Below are 15,705 nucleotides of genomic sequence, written 5' to 3'. Positions count from 1 at the left end.
CCTTCATGCCTCGCACCACCCCCCACCTGAAAAGTGCACGTCAGTAGTGACTTTGTGCCCTCCAGCAATGCTGTCCCAAGCAGAAATTCAAAAGCAGGATCAGCAGGTGCGAGGAAAAGGAGATGCCACCTTCCTTTCCTGCTCTGATGGCTGCCTGTTTCCTGGCCCCTCTCCCCTCAGGATTTCTACCTGTTCTCACAGGTTCAGTTCTCCAAGTGCTCAAGTGGTCCTTGTCATCTCCTTTGCTTCCTGCATGACTTGGCTGCAGGGATGACAGCGATCAGGCTGTCAGAAGAGGCTTAAGAGAGGCTCTGCTGACTGGAGAAATGGATGCTGCCCAAAGGGGAAAAGGAACAAACCAAACCAAATTAAAAGAGAGAAAGGAAAAAGGAACCATTCTTTTCCAAACTGACTTCCTAACAGGGTCAAGCTGGATTCCTCTAGCCCCCAGAAATACACAAACATAGGCGGCCTGAGGTCACCATCAGCACATGAGCCTTCATGTCCAGGATGCTGGTAGCACAGGCAAACATGGCCCAGAACTGCACTAGTCCGTTCCTCAAGGTGTCATCACTTGCTGGCATTTTTGTCCTGACAGCACTGTGGGATTGCTGCTTGCTGTCCAAAGGTTTTGTTCCTTTCAGGAAACTCAACACACTTATTCCAGCTCCTCTTTTCTACAGACATGGGCTATTTGAGTGTCCAAAAGAGATGTGGGGCATTGGGCAGTCCTCAAGAGACTCCCAAGGGCTCTGAAATTATTGACCGCATGTGTTGTTCTCAGGAGCGCTGGACACGCAGGTTTTCAGCAGCAAGCCAGGAGCAAGGACACAAGCAGCAGGGCACAGCTGGGCTGAGCTCTGGCTTGCAGGAAGAGCAGTGTCTGCCTTGGCATGCCCCCCGCTCCTGTGCTGGCTGCCATCTTCCTTCTCAGCAGGAACAGCCAAGGAAATGGCCTGGTCACCAGCTCCTTGTCTGCCACAAAACCTGGCAGCAAAGCCGCAGCAATTCTCATCTACTTGAGCGGGCCAGGCAGCACATGGGGCTGGCACAACTCCTGCTCAGCTGTCCCCGTCTGCCTGGCAGAAACCTCTAAGGCTGGGGCAGGAGGGACAAGCTGAGTGCCCTCGGATGCTCACAGTGAGCTCCCCCACAGCCCCTGCCTTCCCACGGACCAATCTAGAACCGCTTGGTTCTAGACTGCTTTTGTTGTGTTCTTCAAGCCCCCGTCCCTGGCATTGCAATACTTCAGTTCCTTTGCTACCAGGTAAACATGAATACACCACCTGAGAACAAAAGAGGGTCACAGAAATGACCAGAAGCTGGGAGCTCTCCTCTGAGGAACGGCTGGGAGAGTTGTGCTTGTTTAGCCTGGAGAAGAGCAAGCCCCAAGGAGACCTTTCAATATTCGTAGGGCCTTCTAAGAAGAATGGGGACAAATCTTTTAGTAGGGCCAATTGTAAGAGGACAAGTGTAAATGGTTTTAGACTACAAGACACTCAATTGGCTCTAAGGAAGAAAGTGTTTACGAGGAGAGTGCTGAAACACTGGCACAGGCTGCCCAGAGAGCTGGGAGGAGCCCCAGACCTGGCAACATTCAAGGTCAGCTTGAATGGGACCCTGAGCAACCTGATCCACTTGAAGATGTCTTTGCCAGTGACTGGGGTTTTGGACTAGATGACCTTCACTGGTCCCTTCTAATCTCAGTCAGTCTTGGATCCTACTTGGTTTTCATTGGAAAAGCACCCAGAGTGGATATTACTATGTGGGGGGGCCCATCGGAAGCCCTGGAGTTTGGCCGAGGAACAAACCCTGACAGGGAACAGCTCTTTGGGCTGCAGCCGCTTTGCCTTGTACCTGCAGAAGTTCCTTAGCAGAACCTCGCCTGTCCACATCCATCTGCAGGCAGCAGCCCAGAAATTCACACAAGCCAGAGGGCAGCCTGAGCTTGTGCAGGTCTGGTACCCCTTGCTTGCCTATCAGGTAGTTAGCCTGAAGCCAAAGGAAACATGAGACTCTACGTGATTCTTCCATATCCTTCAGTGCTCACCTCGACCCCATCTTTTAAGCTCCAGCCTGCAGTGGCAATTTCTTGCCTAGCAGATGCTTAGAGATGAGCCTTCCCTCCCAAAGGAAAAAAGGCTCCAGTGCAGCCCCAGCTCTTCCAAGCTGCAACAGGTCTTGCCTTGACAGCTGATGCCAGCCCCAAGGACGTTTTTACAAATGGGCCTTGGTGGAAGCACTTTAAGCTGTGGGCATGGGATTTTGTCTAATGGACACACAGGAGAAGGACACCGCTCTCTGAGCGTATTTGCACCTTACCCTCTCACTGGTTTCCCGAATATAAGGAGCCTCTCCTTTGGCCATTTCTATTCCCACGATGCCAAGGGACCAGATGTCCACTTTGGGGCCGTATGGCTGTCTTCTCACCACCTCGGGTGCCATCCAGCAAGTGGTCCCGACCATCGACCTCCGTTTACTCTGCTCAGGGCTGAGCGGAGAACAGAGGCCAAAATCGGCTGAGGAGAAAAACAAACACTGCTTCAAGTAGGGAACCAAGGAAAAGGCTTCCTCACTCTACGTCTCAGAATGCAGTGCTGAATCGAGCTGGAAAAGCAGCTGGGCTCTCATTCCTCAGGGCTGCAGCCAAGGACATGGGCAATTGTCCACTTAGCAACCCCCCCACCCCAGGATTCCCACCCTGGCTTTTCCTCAGGCACTGGAACGTTTACACTGTAACTCTCTCCCTTTGGAAGGAACACACAAACCAAAGTTACTCTTGCTACCTTCTTGCTCTCTAGACCACTCAGCCCCTTACAGCTGCGCCCTGGGCTCCCAGAGTGCTCCCTGCCCTCTCACCAGCACCACTGCTGGGCACCCGGCAGCCGCTCAAAAGCAGCCCCACACCGCCTCCCCGGAGCGCTGCGCCTGACCCAGAACACCCACCCAGCTTGACGGAGCCATCCCGGCCCAGAAGGATGTTGTCACTTTTGATGTCTCTGTGGATCACCTGGTTGGCATGAAGGAAAGCCAGGCATTGCAGGCTCTGGGAGAGAAAAAAGAAACAGGAGGCCAAAAGTTAGCCTGATCTGATTTCATCACACCCAAAAGGACACTGCTCCTGAAGATTCACAGATCTCAAAGGAGCAGTGAGCGCTGGCAAGAGGAAGTGCTTGCTGCTGCAACACGAGGAGGAGAGCAGGATCTTTCCAAGGCAAGGCATATTAGCGCTTGAGAGGGAAACATCAGTCCTTGCTCAAGACTGTCCCCTGCAAAGCCAGTCAGAATGATCCCTGCTGCACTGGATGCGCTCTCCCTGTCTGGAGGACAAGCAATGGTTTGCCAAAAGAGAAAAAGTTCCTGCCTTGGGTACAAGGGGATCACTGTCGGGTGGGAGGCTGGAGGACAAGGGTTATAGGGCTTCCTTGACAGCAGACTTGGAAGGAGCTCATTTGTCAGTTTTCAGTAGCAAGCAGCATGGTGGGTGCCGTGCCATCCTTTGAAGTTGGGACTGTGACAGATGAGTCTCTCTTTGGCTTTGCTGCTGGTTTAAAACTTGGACACCAGCACCTTTGCACTTACAGGCAAAGAAGGCAATGCAGAAAGGGTTTGGGCAAAGGCTTGGAGAGGCAAAGTGCAGAACAGAAAATAGAAATGAAAACGAGACAGGGAGTTCAACAATGGTCTAGAAGAGTAAAGAACAGACTATAGTAAGGGCAGGGACACTGGCAGGCAGTTCACTCCCAATGCTCTTTCTTCTCCAAAGCATAAGAGCAACACAGAAAGAAAGCTCTGAACATGGAATCACTCGCTTTGCAGCGCTTTTGAGGGACGAGCCTGTCCAAGCCATCCCAAGCACAAGCAGGGCCCCTTACCTCCCGACACACTGTTGCTATGTGTCCTACAGCCATCCTTTTCATGCTGACCACATCAGCTAAGGAGCCTCCATCCATATACTCCAACACCACCAGGACATCCTCACTGACAAGGTAGCTGCAAGATGAACGCAACAGCGTGGAGCTGAATGTGAGCAGCTGAATTGCCGGATGAAGGAAAGACTGCAGCTGAGTTTTGTTTCCAGGTCACTGGTAAATGAAGACGGAATCAAATGAAGACACACTCCACCCAGGCTATCCAGTGCTTGCCATCTGTGCCGTCTGAATGAGGAAGGCACATCCGTGGAAAAGGAGGCTGTGGGTATTCTCAGCTCAGTCAGAGAGAAAGAGAAAGGTTTTCTAATCAGGCAAGAGCCTGGGAAACATGCTGATGGCTTAGTAAGAGAGCCAGGTTTCTGAGATCGATCTCCAAGCTATTTCTGCCAGGAAGCATTCATGGGGACAAAATGCAATCTCCTCCCATGCCTTGTGCAGGACTAGATTGATGTTAATTGAAAGATCCATTTTCTACCAGAATATTTACCTTTCTATGTAGGTGACAATATTGGGGTTCTTATATTCCTTCATGACCAGGATTTCCTTCAACACATCCTCGCAGCCCTGGCGCTGGAGATTAAGTTGCTTTACGGCCACCTACAATGACATTGAAAAGCCATCAGGAGCGGACATTACGAGAGCCTCTTTCTCCGTGCACTCACAGGCCTGGATGCCTTGTCACCTCGGTAGAAATGGACACTAAACCATCAACCACAAAGCGCTAACAGCACTCTCTGCACCTGCAGACTTCTCAAACAGACTTTGTTTATCACTACTATTATCATTTACACATCTTTTGCAAGCCAAAAGTAATTTTGCTCCTGTGAAGATAAATTGAAACCACTGGAAATACGTTAGCATTTCTAGGGGCTTTCACCAGCCTTTTGGAGATGGCTGCTATTCTTGACTGGGTGCCAAAGGAAACACACACCTACATGACGGGGAACATGCTGTCCAAAAAAGAACTCCAAGGCGACTCAAAGTTACAATCCTAGCACATCCTAACTTCTTCAGTTTGGGTTTCACAACTCTGAAGAACAATCTTGAACATGGTTTACACCGTGGAATTATTGTCATTTGTAATTCGTTAGTGGCTTTAAGAATGAATAACCCTTTATGTGGTACCCTATGGATGCACGGCAGGTCATAAGCAGGGCTTTGGGCTTTCGGACGCCTCCTCCACCTCCCTCCAAGTGCAGTTCCTGAGCGCAGCACTGCAGGTGGATAATGAACTACCAGAAAGATGCAGTTGTATTTGCCGAGAGCCAAAAACAAGAATCAAGGACTATGAACTTATCGTCCCAAAGAGCAGCGGCACTCTCCAAGACACCATGTCTTCAACACAGGATCAACACAAGGTTGTATTATTTAAGGCTCTTCATCAATTTCTTCTCACTGATCTGTGTGTGTGTGTGTGTGTGTGTGTGTGTGTGTGTTCCTAGGTTCCCTAGGACTGAAAGGCAAAACTCTGCTCCAGGCAAGATCTCTCCTTCTTTAGGACTTGCATTATATTTTCAAACTGAACCACGTGATGGAAAACAATGGGAAATCCTATCTGTGTCTGAACCTGGGCTTAAGAGGAATTGGGCTGGAATGACGGCTCTTGCCATCTGCTAATCTATGCATGTTCATCCAGGAAGTCCAAGCCAGCGTGTCCTTCTCTGAAAGGCACCACCGCCATCCTTGCATTCATTCAGGTAGGGAGGGAGGACAAAGTCTGTCCCAAATGCATTTTGCAGCCTGCCTCTGGACAGGCTGCTTCTGTGGGACAGCCTTTGCAGCAAAGAGTCAGGCGGCCCAAAGCTTTGGCCACGGATCACATCACAAGGGAAAGCACTCAAGGGCTGCAAAATCTGAATGGGCTGTTGGCACTTACCGCTCGTCCTGTAGCAGCGTTGAAGGCCTTATAAACGGTTCCAAACCCCCTGGAAACAGAACAGTGGCTAGAACAGAGAAGTTGGTCAGTGCTGAGAAGCAAAAGGCAGCCCAGGCAGGAGCTCTCTGCTGCCTGCAGTGTCTCAAAACCACCGGGCTTTGTCTACTCTTCAGCCAAAGGCACAGCAGCCCAGCAGCCCTCTGCCACGCAGAGTGTCCAAGGGAAAAGCTGGGTGCAACCAGAAGAGAAAGGGCTGCTACAAATCTCAAATGTACACACTAGACTGTGCATGCGGGTGTTTTCTTCGCCTTTTCCTTCTGGCATCTGTGCCTGTGGCGTGCCTTTCCAGGCAATGAAACATAGAGTCCTGCTGGGCCTTCTCACCACTCTCTTTTCATCCTACCTGCCAAACTCAGGCAACACCACACAGCCTTCCTTATTTTCCTGACCACGGAATGTTGTTTTCAGCAAAATACTACTAAGAAATGCTACTGACAGCTGCTATCTGACAGCTATCAGGTGGGACATTGCTCTCTCAGGTTCTTCTTCCTTCATGAGTGTGGCCAAATTACTTGGAATCATTAAAAACCATGTCTCCTGGGAAAATAGGCAAACTGGCGCCACATGTTTGAGGGACAGGAAGGCTTCCAGGTCCTGCTCCTTGAGGCAGGCAAGATGTCATCAGCATCCAGTGATCTTTCATGATGCCTTGTACTGCCTCAGCACTGAGACAGGGACAGACTAAAGCCAGGGGCTGAAGATGCTTGCAGCTTGCCTGACTTCCCACGTGATATTGCAGCACCAAAATACCTGGCCCATGGTTCTGTAGAAGTAAGCGTGGCTGCACTCACCCACTGCCAATAGGTCTCCATCCAGTGTACTTCTTCTCTGGATCTCCCACACTCACCACACGCCCTGAGAAACAAAATGCAAGAAGCACACTTCAAAACAGAGATCCTGACTTCCGGGAGATCTGAAACCCAGCTCCACTCACATCAACAAGAACAACAACAGCAGCCCCAGCAAGACAGGCAGCTCTGTAGCACACCTGGCCTGCACAGAGCCTGATTCTCCACACTCCATTGAAGGGTTGCCTTGAGAGGAAACTAAGCCCATGGAAAAAGCATCAGAGCAGACAGAGACCAGAAAAGAACAGGCACCAAGGCAGAAAGAGTATTGCAAAGTGAATTCCGGGAGAGGAAGGCACCTTCTCTACCTCTCAGCAGTTTGCCTAAAGAATGCCTTGACATTTTTAGAGAGCAGCAGCTCATGCTATAACCAAGAACAATGGCTCTAAGAATTAGGACCCTCTTCATTGATGAGCAGGCTAAGTTCTGAAGATGACTTTGCCCATTCCCCATGTAGTGAAGAACTACAAGTCCTTGTCTTCAGCCTGGCGTGCAGCAGTCACTGGCACTGGACTCAGCCCCTTGAACACCACCCACGTGCCCCATCTTCCCAAATGGGCACAGCCCAGACGGGGAACAAGGACAGCGCCGCTCCTCAGGCCCTGCCGTGACACAGACACCTGCACAAATGAGATGCTGATCCTTTCATCAGTCCAGGCAAAGCTGCAGCAACGGGACGGCAGCTGCAACCTCACAGCTAAGGAAGGCTCCAGCCTCTGCAGTCACACCAGCTGTCAGTGGCAGGGCAGGTATGACAAAAAGCTCGGCAAAGCCCACAAATGGCCACTGACAGCCACTGTGAAGAAGACAGAGCCAGACTGAGCCCCGTTACAAGCTGCTGACCTCACTCAAGACAGAACATGATTGTCTTTGACTTCAGACCCACGGAGCAGTAGATCAATCCACCTTTTGTCCCAACAGCTGGTGGCAGACGCTGAGTAAACCGGGCTCTGTTCTGTACCTGACCGGTTATTCTCTGACAGCACTGCACTGGCAGCTATTACCAGTGGCAAGAAGCAACTCAGTTGTACTGCAGAATCAGCAAGGCCTTGGTGTGCTTTCCTAGAGTACGATCTGTACAGGGATTGAGGCCAATGCTTAGTATTCCAGGAGTATTTACCAGCGGGCAGTAGCGGTACAACGTGCCTGGTACCAGAGGAACATGCAGCAGAGGCTTCCTTCTTTGATGCATCTTCCTAAGCATACAACTAAGATATCAAAGAGGGACTGTAAAAAGAGTATCCTGTTTTGCTTCTTTTGGGGCACTTTGAAAAGAACTCTTCCTCTCTGATTCCTCAAGATTCTTCTAAGAATATCATTTTTTAACTTTTAGGGCGTACTGAAAAGACCTCTTCCTCTCTTAATTGTGCTGACACCTGATGTTCATTTCAAGGAGGTCAGCCTAACCAAAATGGAGGATTCTTATCAAAACCAACTGTGGAAGGAATAGGAGACGTACTAAGAGTCATAAAAACAACACCAGCACTAAACAAGCTGCACAGCCAATCAAATTCACTGATGTATTCTGTCTCCAATGACTGGTGACAAGTCAGGAGTCTAAAGGGAATCTAGGAAGCCAACTGTTCTGATCCGTTTGGCCAGACTAGCACACACATGTTCACTCGGTCACTGCATAGGTTGCAGGCTACTGCGGCTCAGGACACAATCCCTGCTTTTGTCTTTATTGCACAGGGAAGCTCAGGCAAAGCCCACCCACGCCCAGCTGCCCTCAAAGGCAAAAGGAACGCCCCAAATGCTCCCTGGCTGCCTCCGAGCACAACAATGGCTTCTGTAGGGAGTGCAAAAGGTCTGTCTGACACCAAAGCGAGGAAGAACATGTGCTACAGCTCATGCTGAGGCACACACTATAATGCGCTGCTCGATGGCACAAGAAATCCCCAGGACGTACTCAGCAGCTTCAGGAACTGCTTCTCTTTCTCCCGGCTTGAGAGGGCCGAACTGCTCACGCTCGGGTTTTCGGGCTGCGGAGAGGAGGCTTCTTCGGAGGATGCTGCTGCAGCGGCAGCTTTGATGGCACATCCTGCGTCCATCTGGGACAAGAAATTTGTGTGTGTCAGAAAGGTGCCTGGCAGAGATGCCCCAGACAGAGCATTTCAAAGGCAAGCCCTTAGGAACAGCACTGGTGCTGTTAGGCTGCAAGCTGAGCTGCCAACTCTTCCACCTCCAGTCAAACCCAAACGAGCAGTCAGAGACCACAGCTTGTCACAGTCAGCCGTAGTAGAGAGTGCAAAAGGGAAAGAACAGTTTCACACTTCATCCCGTTCTGAGGACTGCATTCACCATGGACAGGGACAACTTGCTCAGAATCTGTGTGGGTCACCATGCTCGCCTGAGCAAACCCCTCAAAAAACAAAGCGAGCACTATGAGGCCAGCAGAAATACATTCAGAGGATTGCTGGCCCACCGGCCAAAGCACTAGCCCTGCTGCCCAGGGCAGCAGCTGAGATTCAGCGGCCCAGTAAGTGTCCTTCTGACCAGCTGCCATGGAGACCACAGAGCATGGCGGTCAGAGACATTGCCCCCATCCACCTGCTGCTCTGCAGGGGAAAGGCAGCAAGGGCAGAGACCACTTGTTGCACCACTGCAGTGCCTCCTGCTCTTTCACTCACCTGCTTTTCTTCAGCTGGGCTGTACTGCAGCAGGACCTTATGCATCCTTTCCATTTCTTCTTTGTGCCTCTTCTCCATGGCCTTCATCTTCCCCTGAGCTTCCTGCAGCTCTGCCTGCAGCTTGATATTCTGTCAAGAGGAATCTTACTGGCATCTGCAATCTCGCTCAGGTTTCCTCTTTTGCACTCTCAAAAGCACTTGTGTTCAGCCACTTCCTTCTGCTTCTCTACCCAGCTCTAACCCTTCCATCCTAGCTCTTCTGCCTGCTGCTCAGCACTGGAGCCTGCCAGGCTCTGTGCTTCCAGTGCCTGATGAGGGGAAGACACACTTCCAGATGAAGTCCCAGCAATGCTCCCCAAAGAAAAAAATGGAAGCTTCATCCCTCCAACAACCCCCGTACCTGAAGAGTGCACACTAGTGACTTTGTGCCCTCCAGCACTCCTGCCCTAACAAGAAACCTAGGAGGAGGCCCAACACGTGTAAGGAAAGGAGAGGTCACCTGCCTTCCCTGCTCTGATGGCTGCCTGTTTCCTGGCCCCCCTCTCTTCAGGATTTCTGTCTGTTCTCAGAGACTCTGTTCTCAAATTCCCCCTGCCCTTTGATCAAGGAAAAGCTGCAGATGGACTGCAGGACGAGGACGAGGCCAGCACCTCGATGACCCAGTCACAAGACAGGCCACCAGCTGAAATACCAGCAACACGGGGCCTGTTGCAACTGCTTCAGGCTCAAAGGGAAGACTTCTGTCCACTGTGGAAGGACACAAAGCAAGGAAGCCAGTTGCTGGCACTGCACTTGGCAGCAAGGTCAGCAGCAGTCTGCTGCATGGCACGAGGCTGTGGGGAAGACGCTGCCCCTTCGCTGCCATGCTTTGGGTGGCGACCACCCAGCCTCCTGGGGAACTTGGCTTATGCCCGTGCTCAACCTGTGGCTGCATATACTGTCCCAGCATTGTCCTCTGGGTCTTCACAGGCCTTCAAGTAGGAGCCCTTGAAGCCCTCTGCTGCCCGGCCCAGCAACGTGTAGCCTACAGCAGGTGCTTGCGACCATGTCACTGACTCAGGCTGCTCTTCTGCTAAGCCAGCCCTCCAAACTTGCCTGAAAACTTCAGGGATGTATTGTTCTTACCAGTTCTTCCTTCGCTTCCTCAGCAGATTGCCAGAGTCTCAGAGCCTTGCTGCACTGCTCTTCTGCCCAGCGGAGCTGTTGAGCCATGTCTTCACATTGCTGCTTGCTGAGAGATCTTACAGCCAGCAGCTCACGACGAAGGCCCTTCACATCCTCTGCAAACATGACACACGGCAACAGTCAGAGACTACACAAGCAGAGGAATCTGCTGACCTTAAGCCCTTTCAGTTTCAGGCCAGGAGGAACCTGCCCTCAGCTCCTTCACTCCTCAGAAGCCCTGCAGACAGAGCTGGCTTCACAGCAGCTGCACTAGGCAGGGCGATCCCCAGAAACAAAGCGCACGAGCCTCTCACCCAGTATCGCCTCCTTGGCCTGCGTGGCTGTGCGCACTTGGGCTTCCACACGGCTCCTGGCTATCTCCAGCTCTGATACGTGCTGCTGAGCCTCCAGCAGGCTGCTTTGCAGGCTCTCCTTCTCTGACCTACAAGTTGTGAAGACGAAGAGCAATTGTTCCTGGCACACAGGGGCAGTTTCTCCAGTATGATGTGCCTTAAGAACCCTACACCTTAGTATGGAAAACAGCTTGCATGGAAACTCAGGTACAGCAGGACAATTTTACCACTTCAAATAGCAAAGCAAGCCCCTCCAGGTGACTGGGCAGCCTTTCCTCATGATCTAGCCCAGCACAGAAAGCCCAGCTGCGTTTGAGCTCAGCGGACAAAGCTCAGATTGCCGTTGCCTGACTTATCACACACGGGTGGCTGTGCCCACAAAGTCTCTGCCAACGAGCAAAAGCCCAGCCTCTGCTCACAGCCCTCAGCTCATCAGCACTTCCAAGTCCCTCTGCAGGGGGACAGAACAGTGTTCTCCAGGCCGACCCGTCAATGTTTCATGCTATCCACGGTGTACGTATAGGTACTTTGTTTGCCAGGCACTCTCTAAGTAAAATGGACTGAAGGAATTCACCAAACGATATTATTGGAGTGAAACCTCCAGCTTCTAGCAACATGAGTAGGAAACCAGAACCAGGTTTTTATCTGAACAAGAACTGTGTAGGAAAGGGAGAGACAGACAGGTATCCTGCCATTTAAATCACTGGAAATTTGTGAACAAGAACACTTCGTGCCTTGGCAAGCCTGGAGAGGAGGCACCGGTGCTCGGGGCGGCTTTGTGCCCAGCCAGCTCGTGGCAGGGCTGTGGAATCAAAACGCCTAAATCCTGCGGTGCATGGGAAGATTGCCTTCCCGGTCAGCCTGCGCTTAAGCTGTGCTGTGCCCGGGCGCTGTCCATTGCCCTGGCGCTGTCCTTACGGACGGTCAGTCCCGTTTGTGGCTCCGCGCTGCTTCGCAGCTGCCCGAGGCTCTCCCCCCTCACAGAGGGGCCCCGCCCCGCCCCAGGCGCCCCCTGGCGGCTGCCCCGCCCCGCCCGGCCCGCGCAGGGGCGCTCCCTTCCCATGGCGCCCCCCAGCGGCAGCCGCCCCTCACTGCAGGCACGGGGGCGGGATCGGGCCCTGCTGCTCGTCCTGGCGCTCGGCTCCCTTTTCCAAGAGCGAGCGCGGCTTGAAAGGAAGCCTTTTCCAACTGTGTCCCTCTGCTTTCCTTTGAGGGGGCCGAAAGTCTCCCCTGAAGGTGGGCCTAGTGCGTCCATAAGTGCTGACGCAGGAAAAGGCCCATTTGTTCTCCCCCCAGCTGCCACTACTGGCTCAAAAGCAGCGCCCAGCTCTGGAAGGAGAAACAGCCCGCGGCACAGTGGTGCCATCCCTGTCCAGCCGGAGCTCTCTGGCAGAGCAGCAGCAGCAGCAGCAGCAGCAGGGCTTGCCTTGGCTTCACCTGGGAAGCCAGAAGCCTCCATAAATCAGCAGGTTCCCAGGCTGCATCGGCTCCTGATGCTGGGTGAATCCTGCTAGCTCTGACTGCTTCCAAAAGGTTATAAAGGCAGCAGTATAGACATACATGCAGAGCAACCAGCGTCCAATACATGTGTAAAACTATGGGGGTTTGTGTGCTATTATGAGGGCTGTCATGCTGATAGTGAGTGCCTCCTCCACAGCTTGTGTGCAGTACCATTGCTGGGCCACTTTCCTCCCCAAGCAGTCACCGCCAGCTTCGTTCTCTGGCTCTGTTGCATCTCAAAGCTCAGTTGCCCAAGCTCCTGTGTTCCAGCTCTCAGGCTGGAGCACCAACCCGTGCTGTTGCACATGAACAAATGGTCTGTCTCCAGTTCACTGTGCTGGCAGAAAGCACTTTTGCTAAGACGTAGGACGTAGAAAGTAGAGGAAAAAATTGGCTGGAAACTCTTGGGGTGGGGGCAGGCTGCCAGAGCTTTCTGTTGCTTTCATTTGAGGAAACAGCAGTGTTTTGTGACTGGGGGGCAGAAAACGGTATGCATAGCTCTGTGGACTGTTTTGTAAGCAGTGCATGCTTGAAACTACTCCCTGATCTCTAGCCCTGAGGAAATGAGGGTCACCCACCAACATTTTAAAGCTTTGGGATTAGGACACTAGGACGGTGCAAATGTGGTGTCTGTAGATGCAAAGGCATTCGTCATCTAATCAGTCATTTCTTGAGAATTGTCCTGACTTCCAGTCTGACACACAGAGGGAATTTGCATCAGGACAATATGCAGCCTAGAAGGAAGCTTCTGAACTTTGGAAGGCTTGTGGTTGCTCTGTTTTCCTGAGCCTGCCTTCCTAAGGTGTGCCCACCAGCTGAGCTATTTGGTCTCTGCCTCAGGGTCTCCTCCTTTTTCGGTGGGACTTGCCCATTTTGCCACATTGGTTTCCTCCCCCCACCAGCTTCTCCGGTGTCCCGCACTGGGATTTGATTTCCTGTTCCTTCTTTCTGTGTGTCCATTAGAGTCAGATCTCTGTGACTCCCAGATGTGTGCCCAAGAAAGCTGCCAGAAGTGAGTCACAGGCCCCAAAGGCTTCTTTGAGGTGCTGTGATTGTGCAGCAGCAGTGTGCTGTGTGTGCAGCAGGTTGGTTACTTGGCTTTTTCTCCCCACTTAGGTGTCATTCTTCCTTCAGCGAGCCCTACAATTTGCTGGTTGATGTCAGCCATGCAGTAAATGGGCAGGAATGGCAGGCATTCCAATCTAGGGAACTCTCTGGGATATTAGCAAAGCACAATTTCACCCACAGAATTTAAAAGCAAATTTAAAACTGGCTTTAGTCAGAAACACTGCTGGCCAAAAGGGCACGTGGCCTTTGGTTTCCTCACATCCTGGTTGTCTCTCAGTGTTCAGCTTGGTGTACAGGGTGGGTGTATGTGCTTGGTGCCTGTTTTGTGTTACTCTTGGTTCCTTTGAGCTGTGGGTTTTGGACTGCAAGGGGGTTTTGTGCTGCTTTGGGGCAGAGGAGAACTTTCCGGGCTTTTCTTCTGTCTTAGCTGCTGAGAAGGTTGGGTTGCCATGCATGAATTCACAGACCAACCCAGAGCAGCTGCTATTGTGATGTCAGCAGAGGGCTGCCACGTCACAGCGCTGTCAGCAGGAGGTTTCCTGGTGCCCGCAAGGCCTCAGCGTCCAGAGCAGCCCTTGGCACGCTCGTGGCAGGAGGATCACCTCGACTGTGCTGTTCTCAGATTACAGCGGGTGTCCTTTTGCTTCTGTATTTTCTTGCACAGTCCATAGAGTCGTGCAAGTGTCCTGTTGCTCCCCTTTTTCCTTGCACAGTCTGGGACTTGTGCAAGAGGGGGTTTTTTTCTATTTTTTTTCCTGGCCTACGGACTCGAGCAGCACTGCTCAAACGATGGAGCGAGTCCGTAGAGCAGTCAGCAGCGCCTTTTCATTGGCGGCTTCTCGGAAAGCTTTTCATCGTTTGACTGGTAAATAGAAGTTTTTCCTTGGGGCAGCACGTTGAAACAAAAATGGCATAAAGATGCCGTGTGTTTGGTAAAGCTCCTGTCAACAGCTTCACCTAAAAAGGGGGTGTCTCTTGCCCAGCAGGGTGTGGGAACCTCCCAAACGCAGACTGGGGGAGCTTTGCAGGTGTCCTTCTAGAAACTGTTTGGTTCTCTCCAGAGCTGAGGAAAAGCATCTTTTTTCTGCATACCATCCTTCAAGGACGTGCCCAGGGTCTAAGTGGACCCCCTGTGTGTGCTACCAGAGCGACTGGCTTTGCGCTGAAGGGCAAAGTGCCGAGCAGTTTGTGTGTGCTCCTGAACCCCGGAGCTGGGCCTGTGCTGTGTCCCAACAGAAGTGCAAGCGCTAAGAGGGGCTTGGTGGGAGCTTTTGTGGGGAATTGTTTACAGCAAGCATGTGGGACATGCTGCATGCAATTTACAAAAAGAAAGAGCAAGTCCAGGAAAGAGAGGAGAAAAAAGCTGCTTTAGCTGCAGGCTGCACAATGAGCTTCAATGTAGGCACTGACTGCTAAGGAACAATTTGCATCTTCTCAGCCAAGTTTCTAGGTCCTTAGTGGCAAAGCCGAGCAAAAGGTAGACACAGCCTAGGGTATTGGCCTGCAGTCTCGCTTGCTGTGCTAAAGAAGTGTTGCTCCTGGAGGGATTGGTTGTGAAAGGAAAATGCTCTCTGCTTGGGTGGACTTGTTCTGTGGGATTCCTCAAACAGATTTCTAACAGCACCTGGTTCATTTTCCCTTGTCCCCGGCAGGTCGCCTCAGACGTGGAAGGAATCAAGGGCACGTTTCGGTGAGTGGGACGGGCACCTTTGACATTCCTGGTGTCTGAGGATTGTGGAGAAAGCTGTGGCCTTGGCCTGTTGCAGTAGAGTGCCAGCCTGGCAGGCCGAAAGAAAGTCCACTAAGTCAATGTGTGCATGAACACTACCAAAAGGATTCCATCCGTTTCCTCCTCTCCACGGAAGAGGTTATAATTAATGAAAGTCAAGCTTTGCAGACAGGAGGCTGCATGCTGATTGTAGGCAGGCTGAAACATCTCCTTCAGAAGCATATGCAATCCCGTCCAAACATTAGTCTCATTAGTGCACTTGAATTGAGTTTGAATGACTGAGCATCCCACTTGTCTCCAAATTCATGACTTCTGCTGAAGAGAGCTGAGGATAGAGCTCAGGAGACATAAGGTTCTAAATGACAGGTTACTCCCTGTCCCTCACACTGCTGCCTGTCTGCAGAGCACCTCCTCTGGCTCTCTCTCTTCCTCTGGAGGCTAAAGGGGAGGTGTCCTGTCAAAGGACAACAAACCTCCACGTGTCGTCAGTGCAGGGCCTGAGCATCCTGCACCAAGGAGTGGCAGCTTTGGTTGGGTCAGTGCAA

Source organism: Vidua macroura, chromosome Z (genome assembly GCF_024509145.1).
Source record: "Vidua macroura isolate BioBank_ID:100142 chromosome Z, ASM2450914v1, whole genome shotgun sequence".
NCBI classification, from domain to species: Eukaryota; Metazoa; Chordata; class Aves; order Passeriformes; family Viduidae; genus Vidua; species Vidua macroura.
The sequence above is the reverse complement of the archived record's forward strand: the minus strand, read 5'-3'. Positions refer to the sequence as shown.